The sequence below is a fragment of the Solanum verrucosum genome, unplaced genomic scaffold (assembly GCF_900185275.1).
Source record: "Solanum verrucosum unplaced genomic scaffold, falcon-dt-bn FXZP01000147.1, whole genome shotgun sequence".
Taxonomy (NCBI): domain Eukaryota; kingdom Viridiplantae; phylum Streptophyta; class Magnoliopsida; order Solanales; family Solanaceae; genus Solanum; species Solanum verrucosum.
Genome location: NW_026020343.1, coordinates 986,324 through 1,009,806, shown reverse-complemented (window position 1 = coordinate 1,009,806; position 23,483 = coordinate 986,324). Strand labels below are relative to the sequence as shown.

The window sequence follows — 23,483 nt, the reverse complement described above, 5'->3', positions numbered from 1 at the left end:
AGGTTTACTCAGAAGATGGTGAAGTTTCGATGGTCAGATGATTGCGAGAAAAACTTCGCAGAATTGAAAACTAGGTTGACTGCAGCTCATGTCTTGACTCTACCAGAGTGTTCAGATGGTTATGTGATATATTGTGATGCATCCAAGGTTGGCCTATGTTGTGTGTTGATGTAGCGAGGTAAGGTTATAACTTACACTTCTAGACAACTTAAGGTACATGAGAAGAATTATCCAACTCATGACCTCGAGTTTGCAGCAGCGGTGTTTGCACTCAAGATTTGGAGACACTACTTGTATGGTATTCATGTAGATGTGTTCACAGACCATAAGAGCCTCCAGTATGTATTCACCCAGAAAGAGTTGAATATTCGCTAGAGAAGGTGGCTTCAATTCCTAAAAGATTATGATATGAGAGAGCATTACCATCCGGGTAAGGCGAATGTAGTAGCATATGCACTTAGAAGATTATCTATGGGTAGTGTAGCACATGTTGTGGAAGAGAGAAAGGAGCTAGCAAAGGATGTTCACAGACTCGTTCACCTAGGATTTCGTCTTATGAGCATATCAGATAGTGGTGTTACGGTTTAGAATGGGGAAGAATCTTCTTTTGGTAGTGGAAGTTATCTTCTTTGGTAGTGGAAGTTAAGGAAAAACAGGACATTGATCCAACATTGTTAGAGCTAAATGGTGCAGTCCATCAACAGAGAGTTGAGGTTTTCTCCCAAGGGGGAGATGGTATGCTTCGCTATCAAGGTCGATTATGTGTTCCTAATGTGTGCGAGTTGACACAGCATATTCTTGCAAAAGGACATAACTCCAGATATTTTATCCATCTAGGAGCCACTAAGATGTAGAGCGATGTGCAGGAAGTCTATTGGTGGAATGGTATAAAAAGAGATATAGCAGACTTTGTGGCTAAGTGACCCAATTGCTAGCAAGTGAAGGTAGAACATCAGAAACCAGGAGGCATGACTTAGGAGATTGACATTCCTACTCAGAAGTGGGAAGTGATCAACAAGGACTTCATCACAGGTTTACCTCGTACTTCCAAACAACATGACTCCATTGGGGTGATTATTGATAGGGTTAGTAAGTCTTCTCACTTTTTAGCAGTCAAGACTACAGATTCAGTGGAGGATGACGCCAAGATTTACATTAATAAGATTGTGAGATTGCATGGTGTTCGTTTGTCTATCATCTCAGATAGAGGTCCTCAATTTACCTCTCATTTCTAGAAGTCATTTCAGAAGGTTCTTGGTACTTAGGTCAACCTTATCACAACAATTCATAAACAGACGGATGGTCAGGCAGAGCGTACCATTCAGACCTTAGAAAACATGTTGAGAGCTTGTGTGATCGACTTCAAGGGTAGTTAGAACAATCATCTTCATCTTATTGAGTTCGCCTACAATAATAGTTACCATTCCAGCATTCAGATGGCCCCTTATGAGGCATTGTATGGGCGTAGATGTAGATCTCCAGTTGGTTAGTTTGAAGTAGGTGAAGTAGCCTTAATAGGACCAAATTCAATCCTTGTTGCTATGGAGAAAGTGAAACTCATTAGAGATAGACTTAAGACTGCCTAGAGTCGCCAGAAGTCTTATGCAGATGTGAGAAGAAGGGAACTAGAGTTCCAAGTTGATGATTGGGTTTTCCTGAAAGTGTCAACTATGAAGAGGGTGATGAGATTTGGAAAGAAAGGGAAGCTCAGTGCAAGATATGTTGGCCCTTACCGGATCTTGAAAATGATTAGTAGAGTGGCTTATGACCCTGGTATGCTTCGCTATCAGGGTCGATTATGTGTTCCTAATGTGGGCGAGTTAAGACAACATATTCTTACAGAAACCCATAACTCCAGATATTTTATCCATCCAGGCGCCACTAAGATGTAGAGCGATCTGCGGAAAGTCTATTGGTGGAATGGTATGGAAAGAGATATAACAGACTTTGTGGCTAAGTGCCCCAATTGCCAGCAAGTGAAGGTAGAACATTAGAAACCAGGAGGCATGACTTAGGAGGTTCACATTCCTACTTGGAAGTGGGAAGTGATAAAAATGGACTTCATCACGGGTTTACCTCGTACTCACAAAAAATATGACTCCATTGGGGTGATTGTTGATAGGGTTACTAAGTCTTCTCACTTTTTGGCGGTCAAGACTACAGATTCGGTGGAGCATTACGCCAAGCTTTACATTAATGAGATTATGAAATTGCATGGGGTTCGTTTGTCTGTCATCTCAGATAGAGGTCCTCAGTTTACCACTAATTTCTGGAAGTCATTTTAGAAGGGTCTTGGTACTTAGGTTAACCTTATCACAACACTTCATCAACGGACGGATGGTCTGGCAGAGTGTACCATTTAAACCTTAGAAGACATGTTGAGAGCTTATGTGATCAACTTCAAAGGTAGTTGGGACAATCACCTTCCTCTTATTGAGTTCGCCTACAACAATAGTTATCATTCCAGCATTCAGGTAACCCGTTAAGAAGCATTGTATGGGCGTAGATGTAGATCTCCAGTTGGTTGGTTTGAAGTAGGTGAAGTTGCCTTCATAGGACCAAATTCAGTCCTTGATGCTATGGAGAAAGTGAAACTCATTAGAGATAGACTTAAAACTGCCCAGAGTCGCCAGAAGTCTTATGCAGATGTGAAAAGAATGGAACTGGAGTTCCAAGTTGATGATTGGGTTTTCCTGAAATTGTCACCTATTACGGGGGTGATGAGAATTGGAAAGAAAGGAAAGCGCAGTCTGACACGCTCAAATTACACTTCCTTTCAGAAGCATAAGCGATCGTTATCAAGTAAAGAACCCAACTTGTAGGTTGAGGTCGATCCCACGAGGAAAATGGTTTAGACTTTACTTTTAACCAACAATTATATTCAATTAGTCAAATTATTTCCAGAAACAGGTAATAAAAGGGGGTTTGTGCTTGTGTGAAACAAATAGTAAAAACTTAGTAAGTAATCAATAATTAAACTCAACTTTGGTTGTTATCAAGATAAGAGAAATAACTAGGGTATACGTGTTCCCCATAATCTCATAACGCAGTAATCCTAGTAATAGCAATCCTTTTCTAGTATGTTACATGCAAAGTGATAAGTTAGGTATCTCTAAATCCTTGGTCCGGCATCTAGAGAATTTCATCCCGCACCTTGGTCCGGCTACGTGTGTATAATTTACTAACCCTTACCTTTACCTCATATTAGACATCATAATCGATGTTTGGCTTAGTTATTACTTCGCACCAATCGACACTAGCCTATTAGATAGTATCACACTAAATCTATGTTGATAATTCTTTTCTTGTTAATTACCTCCTTGGTCCGGCAAGTAGTAACAAGGCGAGTTCTAACGCGTGCACTCGTTAAAAAGACTTCTAAATGAAAGAATTATCAATACATGCAAAACACTATTCAAGAATTGCTTATTTACTATTCATACTTTGTTAATCGATCATGGTTCCCACAACCCTAGTTGTGGATTTAGTTACCCATACTAGCAAGAACACAATTCATAATTGTAGATGAAGAAATCATGAACTTACTTAAAGAAAATAATAAACCCAGAAAATTTACTTGAATTGCAAAGCCAAAATCTTCAAAACAAACTTTAGAAATCAATAATTGCTAGGGTTGCAAATTAATCTCCAAAGTTACAAAGCAAAAATAGAATAATAGTGTCTAACCCTCAAAAACGAGGTTTACATGTCCTATTTATAGAAAACAAATCCTAAATAAAAAGGGAAATAAATTAAGGAAAGTTTTGTTCAGGTACGCGTCTTCGATCCACGAGACTGACTTACGGACCGTCGATCGATCTACGGTCCGTAAGTCACTTCCGTCACTCGGGACTTAGAAAATATTTCATCTTCCAAAAAATCATCTTCTCTGAAGCAAACGACGGACCAACAGTACGGACCGTAGATCGACCTACGGTCCGTCAATACCTTCCGTAGCTCCATACTTAGCATTTTCAAAAATCAGGTACTGGAACCCTCGCAGTCTCAATCTACGGATCAACAGTACGGTCCGTAGATCAATCTACGGACCGTCAATGGGCACCGTGGTTCCACACTTGGTCAAATTTCCCTGATTTGTCCTCAACACTTTCCTGCTGATCTACGGTCCACACCTACGGACCGTGAATGGACCTACGGTCCGTAGATGACCTCCGTGGATGCCCTTTTCTACATTTTCTTCAGCTGTCTCTAACTTTCGCGCCTGAACACCTTTCCTGCAAAACATGATAAAACACATAAAAACCAATATAAAAAGGCCCTAGACACACACAACTTGTAAGTGAAATGTATTAGAAATACCGTAAACTCACGGTATATCACAGTCCAAGATATGTAGGCCCTTATCGGATCTTCAAAAGGATTGCTAGAATGGCTTTTGACCCTGGTGTGCTTCGCTATCAGGGTCGACTATGTGTTCCTAATGTGTTTGAGTTAAGACAGCATATTCTTGCAGAAGCCCATAACTCCAGATATTTTATCCATCCAGGCACCACTAAGATGTACAGCGATGTGCGGGAAGTCTATTGGTGGAATGGTATGGAAAGAGATATAGCAGACTTTGTGGCTAAGTGCCCCAATTGCCAACAAGTGAAGGTAGAACATCAGAAACCAGGAGGCATGACTTAGGATATTGACATTCCTACTTGGAAGTGGGAAGTGATCAACAAGGACTTCATCACAGGTTTACCTCGTACTTCCAAACAACATGACTCCATTGGGGTGATTATTGATAGGGTTAGTAAGTCTTCTCACCTTTTAGCAGTCAAGACTACAGATTCAGTGGAAGGTGACGCCAAGATTTACATTAATAAGATTGTGAGATTGCATGGTGTTCGTTTGTCTATCATCTCAGATAGAGGTCCTCAGTTTACCTCTCATTTCTAGAAGTCATTTCAGAAGGTTCTTGGTACTTAGGTTAACCTTATCACAACATTTCATAAATAGACGGATGCCCAGGCAGAGCGTACCATTCAGACCTTAGAAGATATGTTGAGAGCTTGTGTGATCAACTTCAAGGGTAGTTGGGACAATCATCTTCCTCTTATTGAGTTCGCCTACAACAATAGTTACCATTCCAGCATTCAGATGGCCCTTTATGAGGCATTGTATGGGCGTAGATGTAGATCTCCAGTTGGTTGGTTTGAAGTAGGTGAAGTAGCCTTGATAGGACCAGATTCAAACCTTGATGCTATGGAGAAAGTGAAACTCATTAGAGATAGACTTAAGACTGCCCAGAGTCGCCAGAAGTCTTATGCAGATGTGAGAAGAAGGGAACTAGAGTTCCAAGTTGATGATTGGGTTTTCCTGAAAGTGCCACCTATGAAGAGGGTGATGAGATTTGGAAAGAAAGGGAAGCTCAGTGCAAGATATGTTGGCCCTTACCGGATCTTGAAAATGATTAGTAGAGTGGCTTATGACCCTGGTATGCTTTGCTATCAGGGTCGATTATGTGTTCCTAATGTGGGCGAGTTAAGACAACATATTCTTGTGGAAGCCCATAACTCCAGATATTTTATCCATCCAGGCGCCACTAAGATGTACAGCGATGTGCGGGAAGTCTATTGGTGGAATGGTATGGAAAGAGATATAGCAGACTTTGTGGCTAAGTGCCCCAATTGCCAGCAAGTGAAGGTAGAACATTAGAAACCAGGAGGCATGACTTAGGAGGTTCACATTCCTACTTGGAAGTGGGAAGTGATCAACATGGACTTCATCACAGGTTTACCTCGTACTCGCAAAAAATATGACTCCATTGGGGTGATTATTGATAGGGTTACTAAGTCTTCTCACTTTTTGGCGGTCAAGACTACAGATTAAGCGGAGGAATACGCCAAGCTTTACATTAATGAGATTATGAAATTGCATGGGGTTCGTTTGTCTATCATCTCAGATAGAGTTCCTCAGTTTACCACTAATTTCTGGAAGTCATTTTAGAAGGGTCTTGGTACTTAGGTTAACCTTATCACAACACTTCATCAACAGACGGATGGTCTGGCAGAGTGTACCATTCAAACCTTAGAAGACATGTTGAGAGCTTATGTGATCGACTTCAAGGGTAGTTGGCACAATCACCTTCGTCTTATTGAGTTCGCCTACAACAATAGTTATCATTCCAGCATTCAGATAACCCCTTAAGAGGCATTGTATGGGCGTAGATGTAGATCTCCAGTTACTTGGTTTGAAGTAGGTGAAGTTGCCTTGATAGGACAAGATTCAGTCCTTGATGCTATGGAGAAAGTGAAACTCATTAGAGATAGACTTAAGACTGCCTAGAGTCGCCAAAATTCTTATGCAGATGTGAGAAGAAAGGAACTAGAGTTCCAAGTTGATGATTGGGTTTACCTGAAATTGTCACCTATTAAGGGGGTGATAAGATTTGGAAAGAAAGGGAAGATCAGTCCAGGATATGTAGGCCCTTACCGGATCTTGAAAAGGATTGGTAGAGTGGCTTTTGACCTTGGTGTGCTTCGCTATCAGGGTCGATTATGTGTTCCTAATGTGGGCGAGTTAAGACAGCATATTCTTGCAGAATCGCATAACTCCAGATATTTTATCCATCCAGGCGCCACTAAGATGTACAGCGATGTGCGGGAAGTCTATTGGTGGAATGGTATGGAAAGAGATATAGCAGACTTTGTGGCTAAGTGCCCCAATTGCCAGCAAGTGAAGGTAGAACATTATAAACCAGGAGGCATGACTTAGGAGGTTCACATTCCTACTTGGAAGTGGGAAGTGATCAACAAGGTCTTCATCACAGGTTTAACTCGTACTCGCGAACAACATGACTTCATTTGGGTGATTGTTGATAGGGTTATTAAGTCTTCTCACTATTTGGCGATTCGGTGGAGGATTACACCAAGCTTTACATTAATATATTGTGAGATTGGATGGGGTTCATTTGTCTATCATCTCAGATAGATGTCCTCACTTTACCTCTCATTTCTGGAAGTCATTTCATAAGGGTTTTAGTACTTAGGTTAACCATATCACAACATTTCATCAACAGACGGATAGTCAGGCAGAGCGTACAATTCAGACCGTAGAAGACATGTTGATAGCTTGTGTGATCGACTTTAAGGGTAGTTGGGACAATCACCTTTCTCTTATTGAGTTCGCCTACAACAATAGTTACTATTCCAGCATTCAGATGGCCCATTATGAGGCATTGTATGGGTGTAGATGTAGATCTCCAGTTGGTTGGTTTGAAGTATGTGAAGTAGCCTTGATAGGACCAGATTCAGTCCTTTATGCTATGGAGAAAGTGAAACTCATTAGAGATAGACTTAAGACTTCCTAGAGTCGCCAGAAGTCTTATGCAGATGTGAGAAGAAGGGAACTAGAGTTCCAAGTTTATGATTGGGTTTTTCCTGAAAGTGTCACCTATGAAGGGGGTGGTGAGATTTGGAAAGAAAGGGAAGCTCAGTCCCAGATATGTAGGCCTTTACCGGATCTTGAAAATGATTAGTAGAGTGTCTTATGAGTTAGAGTTACCAACAGAACTAGCGGTAGTACATCCGGTCTTTCATATTTCTCTTTTGAAGAAGTACGTGGGTGATCCAACATCCATAGTGCCATTAGAGATTGTGCCTGTAAAAGATAGCCTTTCTTACGAGGATGTACCAGTTGAGATTCTCGATCGTCAGGTTAGAATGTTGAGAAAGAAAGAAGTCGCTTTAGTCAAGGTTTTGTGGAGGAGTCCGTCTGTAGAGGGATCTACTTAGGAAGCAGAAGCAGCAATGAAGTCCAAGTATCCTCATCTCTTTCCTTCTGATTCTATTCCAGCTTGAGGTAATAGTTCCTCTTCAATTTTTTAGTCATTCATGCGTAAATGTAGTCTTAGAATCATGTTCCTTCAGTTTGTACTTGTATTTTCAGCGTATTTGCATGTTCTTGGAACTCAGTTCAGTCAGAAATTCAGTTCTCAGTGTTTAGTGGTAGGGATTGCAGCCCTTACACTCTATTTCAGTTAGTTTAGTCTTCATTTGAGGACGAATGTTCTCAAAGGGGAGATAATGTATCACCCGGTATCCTAGATGGACCAAAATGCAGATTTTGAGAAGTTCAAGGTGCAACCCACAGTTTTCATCCACGGACCATAAGTCAGACCACGGCTCGTACTGGTGGTTTGTGGTTCACCACAGCAACCCCTCCCCAAACCCAGCTTAGAAAATTGGCTAAGTCTTGACCTACGGACTGACCTACGGTCCGTAGGTCAGACCACGGTCTGTGGTCTGTGTCCCTGGATCAAGAATCCTTTACACAGCCTCTGACACGAACTACGGTCGACCAGCACGAACCATCGTTCGATCCACGGTCCGTAGGTGAGGGTCAGCAATCAGTTAGAAGAAAATTGTTGATTGGGTCAACTTCAGATGATCATAAATCTTACAACAAAAGAAATTAAGTGTCCTATCACCTATGATATGATAGATAATTGAATCCTCTTTCCAACTCCACCGAGTTTGCTAAAATCTGACTTCCGAGTAAAAAGTTATGCTTGTTTTAGTGAAGCCCTATCAGGCAGAGTTGATCGATGACCCCAATCTACGGACCGTAGATTGAACTACGGCCCATAAGTTCAATTCGTCGGCCACTCTGAAAGCAATTAAGTCAGGGGTCTTTTGGTCTTTTCCTATTTCGTTGGACCCCTAAGATACGTCATTTAGACCCTAAATCATGAGGTTTTAGTCAGTTTAAGCCTAGAAACATAATTAGAACTTATCTAAGTCAAATCATTAATCAAAACTTAAAAAATTAGAAGCAAGAGAGGAGAAAAAGGTCAGAACCCTAGTTCAAGAAAGTAGAAAGGTTCGACCAGTTCCAACCCCGTAATCGAAAGATTTCTCTGTGGAATTCGTCACCAGGTATGTGGGATTTCACTAGTGGGTTCCTTTTGCCCATTGGGTCCCTAGAATTCAGTTAGTTTCTTGATTCCCTTATTATGAATAGACCTAGGGTTTCTAGAATTACAACAGATCATCATGAATTAGTTATTAACATGTTCCAAATCAGATTATCACATTATTACAACATTTCTCATATGAATTTTAGAACCCTAGCTATGTATTTCTTTAGTTCTTGAATTACACATGGTAGGTCAAATAACTCAGTTATTCAGTTATACATGCCTCAGTTATTAATGCATCATTATCAGATTAATTGTTGCATTCTCAATTTGCATGTTCAGTTTGAGCTATCCAGTAATTTACAGAAATTCAATCATAACCAGTTAACCACTTAATTCATTAGGAGTAGCATAATACCGAGTTGGACTATGGTTCAGCATACCCATATAGTCCCAAAACTACGAGGCACGTAGATGAAAGTACCCTATGTGGGCAACATCAGTTTTGTGATCACGCCAGCATGCATCTATACCTCTGGCAGGGTATATTGGGTCCTCTCGATGGGGCGTATACATCGGACTTCACATTTAGCTCATGTTGTTTTATGTTGGTTATTAGTAGCTCCCACAGTTAAGTCATATACTATTGCATTAGCCATTTATCAGTATATTCAGTATTCAGTCTCAGCTTGTTATAAATTGGTCATTGCATTCAGTTAGCTCAGTATTCAGTATCTATATAACGTTCATATTATTTCATTGCTTTATTGCTTTGTTCAGTTATATGTTATTTCAGCTTTACTCTATCCTACATGTTCAGTACCTTTCAAGTACTGACCTATACGTGCACTACATCTTCTCGTGATGTAGATTCAGGTTCTTAGCATCCAGATCACGCTTAGATCGGTTCTCGATCTCCTGTTCAGCAGAATCAGTGGCGAGTCCTCATTCTCCGAGGACAATAGTCACGAGTTTCTTTTCAGTATTATTTTTAGTCTTTTAGTTTCAGTTTTGCTAGATCTAGTTGAGGCATGTCCCATCATTTCTAGTCAGTTAGAGGCTATTTTCATACATAGATAGATTTAGCGTAGTATTGAGTTAATATCCTCCTTGTATTAGACTCATCAGTTTTCATTTATCTCAATTATAGTATATGGGTATTCCGCATATTTTCATCTTATGTATGATTTAGCTTCCACATTGGTTTATTATCTTTAGTATGCTCATGATTATGCCAGCAGGGTTAGCTTGGGATCAGTTGTGGTCCTAGGTCCCGTGTCCGCGTCTCGGGGGTAGCTCGGGGCATGACATAATACACAAAAAAAAACAAGCATCAATATACCACAAGAAATAAAATATTCATCAAAATCAATGGTAGGAGTCTTACAAACAAATATATTATATACTCATATCTTATCTAGTTAGAAATTGAAAATAATTCCTTCTAGCATAAGGTACATTGACAATGCATTCTTTGAATTAATATCCCATCTCTACCAAAAGAAAAGCTTAAGTAGTACTAAGTGGGTGCGTAATGTCTATTGAGAAGATGAGATATAATACATTAAATAGATCTTAATATTTTGAATAATCCTAAACAACAAAATTTAAGGCTCATTCATACATATATATTCATGCATCTCGAATAACCAATCGATGGGATTGGAGAATAACCCATGCAATACACATATATTGGAGTTATACAAACCTAACTCAGATGGAGAGTCTACTGTTAGTTTAAGACAAGTGAAAATCCTCTAGTTACATTGATCCAATCATATATTTCTCAGTTTAGGAGAGTTCATACAGATTATCAAAACTAGAGGATTAAATACATAGTGACGTGCATTAATTTCATCCAATTGGGAGAAAGGGCTAAGCTAGCACATTAAATCAATACTTCACTACTATTCAATCTTGGTAAACGAGGGAGGGGCTCCTCTAACCAAATATGACCAAAAACTCATATAACGATCCAAATAAATAATATTTCTTATTTGGTTCTGCTTATGAATCTACCAAATTTCAGATCAATCAGAGTCCCCTTTTTTAGAATTCCAAAACTATGATCAATTTGGTCGAAAAATATTGTTTGTCCAAAATAGAATTTAAGATTTTTCGTTGAGTAATTCCTATCACATATTATCATTTGTGAAATAGATATACTAATCAAGAAGAAAGAACAAAATTCTAAAAACTTTGTACATTATTTGAGTATTATTTTCTAAAACTCAACATGTTTATGTATACATTGAATATTAAAATTGAAAACACACCTCATAGATATCCATGTATATTGAACGAAAATTTTTGATGAAAAATAACTACTCTTGCAACATACATTTGTGATGTCAGATATCCACTGCAACAAATTTAGATCAAAAGCTAACTCAGATAGAGAGTATATATTATTTATACCAGGTGAATATCATTATCCCTAGATTCATTGGTCTAATCTAAGATTACTCCGATAAGGAGAGTCAACACAAATGATCAAAATTAGAGATTAAATTTTAAAAACTTGTATTACTTTCATCTGATATGGAGGAAGTTCTAAGCCAACACATGAACTTAATACTTCACTAAAATTTAGTCATGAAGACCATAGTGAACAATGTCAATCACCACTATATCATAGTCGAGTAGTTTTCATTAAAATTAATTTTCAAAATACAGAAAATATCTAAAAACATTATCTAAACAACCTAAAATTGTCAAATCACTTCATAACAATGAGTGTTTTTAATTTGATCAGTTTTTATGAGCCTACTGAATTTCAGATTAGTCAGAGTTCAAAAATAATATTTATCTCAAACCTATGATAAAATTCATATTCAAATGATTTCAAGAAAAATAATCAGATATATATCCTTATCATATATCAATTCATGTTAACTCATCATGTGTAATCATGTACTACATATAACATAAATAAAATCAATAAAAAAAATGTCATTCATACTAAATCACATTTTAATTCCAAAGAACAGTTTTAAAATCATTTTAACGACCTCAAAAAATCATAACCACATAGCAATGAGTACTTCTTACTAGGCCGTTATCAATGAACTTACCAAATTTCAAGTCAATTGAAGTTTAAAAAAATTATTCCAAAAGCTATGACCAACTTTAAATTCAAGTAATTTAAGCATCTTTAGAAATTAAAATAATATGACCTACATTCTTATCACACATCAATTCATGTTAAATAACCATGTACAATCATATCCCAAATTTAACATAAATATAACTAATATAAAGAATGATCTTATCATATTCAAACCAAATTTTAATTTGACAAACTACTTAAAACTAATCTAAATGGTTTTAAATGGAACAATCAAATTTCAAGTCAATCAGAGATCAAAAAATTTCATGACCACGTAAACTATGACCAAATTTGAAAAATAACTATTTTTATAGGCATAGTTAAAGATGAAAACAACTTGATTCTAATTTTATTCTCCTCTAATAATTATCCATGATCATAATGTTATGTGTCGTTCCTTTGATTAAGACACACAACACCTTTTTATCCCAAAATGTCCTCACGATTTATGTACCCGGGAATTCAAGATATTACATTTTTACCTTACATATCGGTGAAAACCTTTAATATCTATTATCATGAATTAATTAAGTGTTACTAGTATCTAAAGTTTAATCTCCACTTGACTAAACAAACTTTTACTAATATAATGTCACGACCCGAACCTACACCCTGGATGTGGCCAGCACTCGAGAACCATTGTTGGTCCCCAAGTGAACCCTCATCCTGGCTGACCACAAGCAGAAGACTAACCTAAGCATACAAAGCTTAGAATAGAATAAAATTCATGAAAAACTTAAATACAAGCTTTAACTCAAAAGAAAACTCTGAATAAAAATAAATTATTCAACTCGCCATAAAATAGGCAACTTAAAGTCTTTAAAACATTTAACAAAATAAATGAACAGACTTTTGAAACTCTACAGTCTATTTATGAAGCCTCTAAATGACAAAATGGAAGTAGGGACAAGACCCACGACTTCCTAACAACTGATATAGCTGAAAAGTAAATGAAATCCTCCAAAAGCAAGGAGGCTCACCATAGCTAACTCGAACCCCATGTGCTATCAACAAAGCTCCTATTGATGACCATGAATACCTGTATCTGCATCATGAAAGGATGCATGCCAAATGGCTCAGTACATTGAATGTACGAGTATCTAAAGGGAATTGAAAAGCATAACATAAGCTTGAACTTAATAAAAAAAAGGATTCTTACTTACCTCTTTTCAAACTTACTCAACTCAAGGAATACTCAAGGATACTTAAAATTACTCAACTTACTCAATTCTAAAGAACTCAAGGATAAGATACTAAACTCAGAGATTAGGTACTCAACTCAAATATATGATACTCGACTCTGGGTACTCAACTCTGGATACTCAACTCAATATAAAGCAACAATACACATACATTATATGGAAAGCTTTTAAAACAATAGAAACCAACTTAGTGTATTGAAGAATATAATAACAACTTAATTTATATATAATAAAATATAATACAACTTTGTGGGAGTTTATCTAACTGACAGCCACCACTATGAGCCTAAGTGATGATACATCGTCTTTCCCACGCTGCCAGAACTATCCTATACTTTGTCGTCATATAGGATGCCTTAACTAAGTGGATCTACTAGTCTATGCTAAAAATCACTTAAGGAATCATCTAAAAAGTATGATCCTTTACAACCCATGATGGCTACATGGTTTATGGAGACGTGAGTTATCTGAACTCAAATTCGTCCCTATATCGGTGCTCAATACTACTCCCAAAATAATCACCTCATATGTTTAAAAACATAACTTTTTTCTTTGGTTTGAGATAATTACTTAAAACTTAGCTTAAAAGCTCTCTTGGAATCGATGTTCCCTTTCTTGCTCAAAACTCTTTTGGAAATCTCAGTTTCCTCTCATCTTAAATGTGAAAATATTTACTCTTCAGAATACTTAGCTCCCATATATCATTTTAAAGATAATAAACTTTACTCTTACTATTTACTCACCTTCAAAGCTTAAGTCTTAAAACAAAGTTAAAACATTTGTAAAAGACTTCTTAAAATATGGTTGATATTGAATTATGGACGTGAATGACTCAATGCAAGGTTTTCAATAACCATATATAGAACTCAATACTTGGAACTCAAGAACTTGAATGATACTACTCATTTCAAGAATGCTCAACTCAGAGGGTTCATGTGGAATTATGATAATGAACTACTCAACTCAAGGACTTAAAGATACTTCTCATCTCAGGACTGTTCGACTTATAGGGTAGGGTTCAAGCGGAATTATGGGCATGAACAACTCATATCAAGGACTTCATGGGCAACATGTAATAGTCCTATGATTAGAAATATAATCTCAGGAACTCAATACTTAAGACTTAGAACTTGAAGATACTGCTCCTCTCAAGGGTACTCAACTAATGAAGTTAATGCGGAAGTTATGGACATGAACGACTCGACTCAAGGTCAAAATATCAATAAGGAACTTATGTATACGACTCTTATCATTATCATACTTACTTACTAATATCTTAACTCAAATCGATGATGGATCTCAAAGGATTAACAATTGAACTCAAAGGCTTCCTTGAACTCTACTCTTAACACTCTCTTGAATGTGAATTATGAATTCAAGAGTTATGGTTCATGATATGAAGGATCACATGATGACAAAGTAGACTCACAAATACATTTTCCTCACTCTCATACTCACTTGCTCGAGTCTTAAAACAAGTTGTTAGAAATTATAGAAGACTCTTCAAAAAGACTCAAATGGAGTTTCTATAAATGTTCGAAAGGGCTCTCAAGACCTAACTTTTAACTCTACCTTGAATTTGAAGTATGGATTCAAGGGTTATGCTTTGGAATGTAGGATCTCTCAATGATTTAGGAGGGTTAAGATAGTTGATCACAACAACGGGCAAAGGCCCAAATTAAAGAACACTGGTGCGACACGGAGATGGAATTAAATTATTGGTCGCAAAAATATTTTTGAGGCAGAGGACTCCGTATCCTCTCTGCGAAGAGGAAAGGGGGTACTTTTCGAGGGACTGAATGTTTAAAACACATCTGCGACGCGGAGCTGGGCACATATATTTGCCCAATCTTTTCTTCCTCTCTCAAACTCGAAGCAACTCATACCTACTGCAATCCTAAGGTCAAAATTCACGAATTCTTTTAACCCAAAACAATTTCAACGAAACCCACACAAGGAACTATCAATTAACTCATCTTATTCGCAAACCCTCGCCTATAGTACTCAATGAGAACTTCATTATCAAAGAACGAATCACAAACCTCACGAACTCAATTAGATTGTCAATATTGGCTAAAACTCAAGAACTTCTCAAGACCTTAATAATTCAATCTTAAAAACTAATTCAAGGATAGAATTAAACATGATTGGCATGAGAGCGAACAAACCCAACACTATGAAAGCTTACACACCTGAAAGAACCATCTTCATGTAGAACTTGAAGGAAAATCTTGAAAGATGAACCCTAGCCTTAGCGTTTCTTGAATCCCTTGAGCGTAGAATTTTTGGAGTGGATGAGAGGGTTTGGTTTGACAAACTGCTTTTCTACACGTTTAGGGTAATTTAGATGACCTCCTAAGGTGTTTTAGGACTAAAATACCCCTAAAGAAATAAATAAAATGGGTTGGGAGTCGGAATGATTTTTCACCAGGCAGTGAGGTCCGTATTGGCTCCGTAACGCGGAGCTGCTGCCAGGTTTGGGCATCAATAGTAAATAGTCATAACTTTTTACTCACTGCTCGGAATTTAGCAAGCTCAGTGGCGTTGGAGAGAGGACTCGAAGGGCTTTAATTTTATATCATGTAGCTCACCTAAATCATCATGTACTAGTAGTTACACTACAAAAGAAACCACAATTACCAAAACAAAAATTCGATGGTAAATTGATCAAATTGGTTGGCAAATTGAGTTACCAACCAAATGTCAACTTATATTAATCCGTTGCTAAAAGGCTTGTCGGTAAATATTACCAACCGATTTTAATTTGTTGGTAAACTTACCAACAAAAAATCAGTTGGTAAACACCCAAAGATGTTGTTACAAAATTTTGAAACATGGCCCTGAAATTTCCGTTGGTAAATTCACCAACTAATTTTTGGTTAGTATATCGCTAGTACCTTTACTAACGAATTGAAAAGGAGTAGTAAAATTTTTTCTTCATTATTCGATTTCGTTGGTAATTATAGTAACAAATGTCTGATAGTAAACTTTTCCAGATACATTGGTAATTGGTTGGCAATTTTAGTAACAGAAAATTTCTATTGGTAATTTACCAATAAATTTTAAAATACTTTTTTTTTTGGTTTCTCATCCGATGTCCGGTACCCACATTGGGGCCCAACTAAATTCGGATTCACGCCGGGAAGTCCCACATTGAGGAGTAAAGTGCTCCCTAACAAAGGCGACTCCGTACCTAAGTGGAATCGAACTTGAGACCTTTTGGTTAGGGATGAATGAGTACTTACCACTCCACCACAACCCTTGTTGGTAATAAATTTTAAATACATTAGTATGATTATTTGTTTTTCTAATAAATTTATTAATTGATTTTAGTTTGTTAGTAATATATCATTCAAGGCGACTTCGTACCCAAGGGGAATCGAACCTGAGACCTATTGGTTAAGGATGAAGGAGTACTTACCACTCCACCACAACCCTTGTTGGTAATAAATTTTAAATACGTTAGTATGATTATTTGTTTTTCTAATAAATTTACTAATTGATTGTTAGTTTGTTGGTAATATATCATTCAAGGCAACTTCATACCCAAGGGGAATCGAACCTGAGACCTCTTGGTTAATGTCACGACCCAAGCCTAGGGCATAGACGTGACATGGCGAATGAGGAACCCGAAGGAACCCCAAACAAGCCTCTCAAACTTGTCATCACACTTCATCGGTCGCGGAAGTACATTCAACATTAATTAACGGGAAATAGGGACTAAGGGCAAACCATTTCAAAATGACATCATAGAACAAGAGTCAAACTCATTTACAAAATACTTGTCCAACGCACACCTCTACATACATAGATAGGACGGGGCCATGACATACTACCGGCTCCCCTCATAGTCAAAATACAATTGCAAGCTAAAGTCTCAAAACATAGGAGTAGGAAACATAACATAGCCCTCGAATCATTGAGGACTCACCAACAACTCGGATAAGCACCGTACTAGCCACGTGAATGGAGAGAAGGATCAAAAGTAGCTCCGGTCCCTACATGGTGACATCATGTAGGCAAAATATGCGTTAGTACTTGGAATGTACTAAGTATGCGGGGTACAACACAACAATAGACAAGGACACAATCGAAATACAAGAAATAGTTTCATAGGCATTATGAATAACAATATGAGGATGCATGATCAAAGTGAAGTCAAAACATGTTTAAGTAAATCTATACTAATAGTAGATATCATATGTGTATGCATGATCCAACCAATCTATAACCCCAACTTAGGATGGGGGATGTCGTTCACACCCGGACACCCTGGTGGCAAGGTATAAACCTCTCACATGGTTGATGTTGGTCACACCCCAAGCATTCTAGGTGGTGAGATATAAACCTCTCACATGGTTGATGTTAGTCACACCCCAAGCATCCTAGGTGGTGAGATATAAACCTCTCACATGGTTGTCCGGTTCTTTTCCCCCGGACCGGGCATGGTCATGCAACACTTTATATAGGAAATTCCCATTAGGCTCTAATGCAATCTCACGTATGGAATGAACATATATGCAAGCTTAGTTTGTCATCAACACATCTCTGGATTTCCATACATGTCATAACTCAAGCTTTAAAGCATCGATTCATCAATTCTCCATAGTTGGACATTTTGTCAAACACCTTGAAGGCATGTAATGGAATCAAAGAGCATGGAAAATAGGGTAGTAATTATGCAGCCAAACCAGTGAACAACCTACAACAACACATTTTTAACACCCACAATACCACATGAAAATCTCCACATCCATTCCAAATTTAGGTTCAAGTTCTAGAGTCATAACATGCTCAAAACAATCACTTTTCATGTTTAAAATTGAATGTGTAGGAAATTATTACAAAGAACAAGACTAATTATGAATCTTAACTTAAACCATGAATTAGTGAGTAGAATAGAGTCTAGGCACTATGGGTGGAAGGACCCATGAGTTCAACACCACATACCTTGAGTTTTTATGAAGGTCTTGAGAGTGTCTTCAATGGAAGCTTGGAACTTGGAGCAAGAGTCTCATCAATCTTGAGGAAGGTTTTGGATTAGGGTTCTTGAGAAAACTTGAGAGAAAATGTGTCTAAGTATGGGAGAGGTGTTTTGTGAAATGTTTTAGAGATGGGAATTGAACTAATGGTATATAGGAAATAACATATGCCCTTTGGAAAAATGGTCCAACACTTAGAAAAAAAAATGAGGCGGGTGAACAGTAAAAACGCTCACTGGAAATTGCCTTTCCTGCCAGACAGATTTTACGAAAATGGGCATAACTTCTTCGTCCGAACTCCGACTGAGGTGAAACGAAGTGCGTTAGGTAGCTAACTTAAAGGGCTTTCCATGGATATGTTATTAGCCACCCAATAATTTGTGTGCTAGGAGATATGACCCTCCAAAGCAGACCCTCGAGAAAGGCTTCACTTGGAAATTTCGGATTTTGATACGGTTGCTCTAAAATTTGGGTTAGACCCATTTCCCACTCAATTTGACCCCCTAAACAAGAATATGAAGTCGGATTTTCGAAAAACGAAACGGATTTTTTTATATATAGCTAAACAAGTTTCCGGTAACTTCCGAAGCACATTTTTAAGAACTTTTTGGGTCATTTCAGTTAAGGATGAAAAAGTACTTACCACTCCACCACAACCCTTGTTGGTAATAAATTTTAAATACGTTAGTATGATTATTTGTTTTTCTAATAAATTTACTAATTGATTGTTTGTTGGTAATATATCATTCAAGTTCAATGTTAGGTTAGTAATTGATTGACAATATGTTCAAAATATTATTAACTGAATGATTATCCAATATTAAAATATTTATTAATTTATTGCATTTAAAAATCTAAGAGCACGAATATAAATCCAAAAATATTAATATCAATTTTATAAATCATATCTGAATGAAACAATGTAAAATTTATGATAACAAGTTAAATTAATCTCAATATGACACATATCATTATATCAAAAAATTTAATTTGAGCACGTTTATCAAAAATATTGACCAAATCTAAATTTTGGCCAAAAGTTAAAAGTTAAAACGCCTAACAGCACAAACGGAAAATGGAACCCTCAAAACTTGAACCAACCATCCTATTAGATATAAAAATGACCTACCGAAGCTAATCGCGCTGACAGAATTCTCATTAGAGCATGTTTACAAAAAATGTTAAGCAAAGTCAAATTTTGGCCAAAAGTTAAAACGCCTAATGGTACAAACTGAATATGAAAACCTCAAAATTCAAACCAACCATCCTATAAGACGAAAAATGACCTTCCAGAGCTAACCGCGCTAACGAAATTCAAATTTGAGCATGTTTCCCAAAAAAATTGACCTAATTCAAATTTTAGCCAAAAGTTAAAAGTTAAAACGCTTAACGACACAAAAGTGAAAATAAAAGTCTCAAAACCCGAACCAACCATCCTATAAGACCAAAACTGAACTTATATGGCTAATCGCGATGACATAATTTTAATTCGAGAACGATTACCAAAAATATTGACTAAAGTGAAATTATGGCCAAAACATAAAAGTTAAAATGCCTAACGGCACAAACTAAAAATGGAAGCCTCAAAACCCGAACCCTTCATCTTATTACATCAAAAATGACCTTCCGCATCTAACTACACTGTCAAAATTCTCATCTGAGCACGTTTATCAAATATATTGACCGAAGTTAAATTTTGGCCAAAATTTATAAGTTAAAACACCTAACGGCACACACTAAAAATGAAAGCCTCAAAATCTGAACCAACCATCCTATTAGATAAAAAATGACCTTTGGAGTTAATTACGCTGACGAAATTCTCATCTGTGCACGTTCACAAAAATATTGACCAAAGTCAAATTTTGGCCTTTAAAACACCTAATGGCACAAACAAAAAACGGAAGCATCAAAACTTGAACCAACCATCCTATAAGATAAAAAATGACCTTTCGAAGTTAATGATACTGACATAGTTCTAATATGAGCACGTTTACCAAAAATATTGACCAAAATCAAGTTTTGGCTAAAAGGTAAAAGTTAAAACGCCTAACGACACAAACTGAATATGAAAGCCTCAGCACTAGACGTTGATTTACCAAAACGTTTAATTTCAATTGATAAATTTACCAACTATATAAATATAAGTTACTCCCTCCGTCCCATTTTATGTGGCAACATTTGACCAGGCACGGAGTTTAAGAAATAAATGAAGACTTTGATTACCAAATTGCCCTTTAAAAAGTAGACTCACTTTTCTCTCTCCTCATAAATGTATTGGAGTATTATTTTAAGATTAAGTGGGACCAACAAGGGTAAAAGAGGAATTGTACCTTTAAATACTTACCATATAAGGAATGTGACATTCTTTTTGGGACTGACCAAAAAGGAAATGGTGCTACATAAAATAAAACGGAGGGAGTAGTAATTAATAATTTACCAATGAATTTTATCATAGTTGGTAATAGTTACTATTCAACTAAACATTCATATGTAATATTACCAACTAATAATTAATATGTAGGTAAATTTTACCAATGGATTAATGATCGGTTGGTATATTATCAACTATTTTAATGATGTTAGTAATTTACTAACTACAATCTTTATTCGTTGGCAAAAATTTCAACTAATTGGATATTGGTTGGCAAATTTACCAACAAATTACATTTCGTTTCTAAATTACCAACACATTTATATTTGGTTGGTAAATTTAGCAACATAATTTTGCCGTTGGCAAATGTTTGGTTAGTAATTCATTGGTAATATGTTAGTAAATTATATAAACATTTTTTTGTCATATTTACCAACCGATATATACTTCGTTGGTAATATTACCAACAAAAGGTGTGTGCTAGTAATATTTCACTTGGTAATCCATTAATAGAATGTTGCTAAATTTGGTGCCATTTTTTTCCGCCGTATTTACCAACTAAAATACTTAGTTCGTAAGATTTTGGTTGGTAATCTGTTTGAATTTCGTTGTTATGTTTTAAAATATAATTCAGTTAGAAATATGTTGGTAATTTGTTAGTAGAATACTAACCAACTTAAGTTGTTAGTAAAATCTGTTGGCAATTTGGGGTTTTTTTGTAGTGGCTATGGTCGTTTGAAGTTGACCCAAAACTTAAGAAAAATTTAGTAATGACTTGAATGAACTCTCTTTGGTTCTTCTTGGAACTCAAGGTGCTACATCTAGTGACCTTAACAGTAAAGAAATTTTTTATTCCTTGGTAAAATCTCACTCACTACGAAGAATGCTTCGAGTCTCCATTCGAAAAAATTTCTGGGGTGTTACATATACATTTGTGTAGGACAATTTATACATGTTATATTGAGTATGTTCTAATAACTCAAATAAAACACTTTAGTGTATCTTATTTATTAATCATAATTCTCAATTCATGTATTAATATAACCTTATCCACACACACACACCCCTATATATATATATAATGATGGAACCAATGGTTGTTACCGTTACTTTATGAATTATATATATTTCTCCTTTTCTTTTGAAGTTTTGGCAAAGTGAACAAAATAGTACAAGAATTTCCACTCCAAAAAATTAAGGAATTCTTTGGTCAAAACTATTTTTCAACAATCCACTTTTGTCGTCAAAACAAATAATTTCTTTTATAAAAAAACTTATTCTTGGCTAATCAAAAGGAACAAGCACATGTAGGTCAACTGTATCAATTATTTGACAAATATTACATATTTACTTTGCCAAAAAGTATTACAATCGTTGTGAACAGACCTGCCACCGACACATGCAATATAGCACTTCCTTTTCTGTCTTTTTATCAATTAATACGAACAAAAAAACGTACTCATAAACATAATCACAAATATGTATAACTAGATTAGGCTATCTATTTAGATGCAAACTTAGCTCTTGATGCCAATCTTTAGAAAATTATAAATACAACGAAAGCATATCAAAACCTTACTGTTTACATGAATAATAGATAACCAAATCGTTTGTGCTAGAACATATACATTTATGCTAGAACACATAAACTTGCTGAAATTTTATTCAAGAATTACCTCTTGAAGCGTGAGCAGATACATTAAAGTGAATCCATAAGTTAGATAGATCTTCCTTTAAGCGAATTCCCAAGTGAGATAGATCTTCAAGTGAATCCAAAAGATAGACAACAACTATGTAGTCTTCTACAATGATCCCAAATTCACATTCGAACTCTCTCAATACTTGGGTGGGCAAGTATGAATAGAAACATTCAATCTTTTTCAAGGTTAAAAGAATCCCTACTTATAGAGATTTCTTCCCAATCCAAGAAGGAGAACAAAACACAATCTATTTTCTTCAACCAGCAAAATACACGATCCTTTTCTTTTTAAAAGAAAAACTCACGCTAGTCTCCTCTTTTCCTTAAAATTACGATTTTGAGTTCTAATTAAATATGGGCAATGTAGGGACCACAAAATTAATTATTGAGGCTTTCTGTTATAAAAATAACTAGTAAAATTATACGCGCTTCGCGCGGGAATTTAATAACATAAGATTTATAAAATAATACTTAAAACATATCAGTCATTAAAACTAATATACTATACTATCTTACATACAAGATTACATAGTAACAAACATTAATAATGTTAAGGGAAATGAAAATTATTACATCCTATCATTTATCCTTAATAACATAAGCATAAATTAATGATTGTTAAAATACATACCAAGATCTGTAATATAAGCAATGGTGTCAGTGAGCCACTCAACAGGAGCAAAGTACACTAATATTTAATTGTGAAGAAGAAAATGTTCCGAATTTTCGTTGTTTTAAAATGAAAGGAAATACATCTATTTATAGACAACAAAGGGTAGTGTGAACAAATGTTTATTGTGCCTTATCGGAAATGTTACAACTATTTGAAAAAGTTGCAACCCTTCGGAAAGGTCACAACCTTTCGTAAAAGTCAAAACTTTTTATAAAATTCGCAACTCTTCATTAAAATCGCAACTTTTCAGAAAAGTTACAACTTTTCATAAAAGTCGCAACTTTTCATAAAAGTCTCAACTCTTCATTAAAGTCGTACCTCTTTATTAAAGTTGCAACTTTTCATGAAAGGGAAGGCTAGTTTCTAAATAAATAAATTAAAAGGGAATTCTTGTTTGTGGTGGCGCCACGTAGGCGGGCCTAAGGTTCGCTTTTATATATATACTAGGTAATTAGCCCGCTCTTCGTATGGTTAGAAATAATAATTGCAATAAATATGCAAATAATCCTTTGCTAATATCCATACATTATAAATAATGGGAAAACTAGGTTCTTAAAAAAAACTATTAGCAATATTCCTAC

At 36.2% G+C, this 23,483-nt stretch overlaps 1 protein-coding gene and 1 pseudogene across 1 annotated transcript in view; both read left to right on the top strand.

Annotated features, from left to right (window-relative positions):
• Nucleotides 1-23,483, top strand: part of LOC125837438 (gibberellin 20 oxidase 1-like) — a 110,202-nt pseudogene that overhangs the window by 63,917 nt on the left and 22,802 nt on the right.
• Nucleotides 22,412-23,483, top strand: part of LOC125837352 (uncharacterized) — a 293,499-nt gene continuing 292,427 nt past the window's right edge. The window contains exon 1 of the mRNA XM_049516488.1: nt 22,412-22,415. The gene's annotated coding sequence lies outside the window, so the exon portion shown is untranslated. The remainder of the gene's footprint in view (nt 22,416-23,483) is intronic.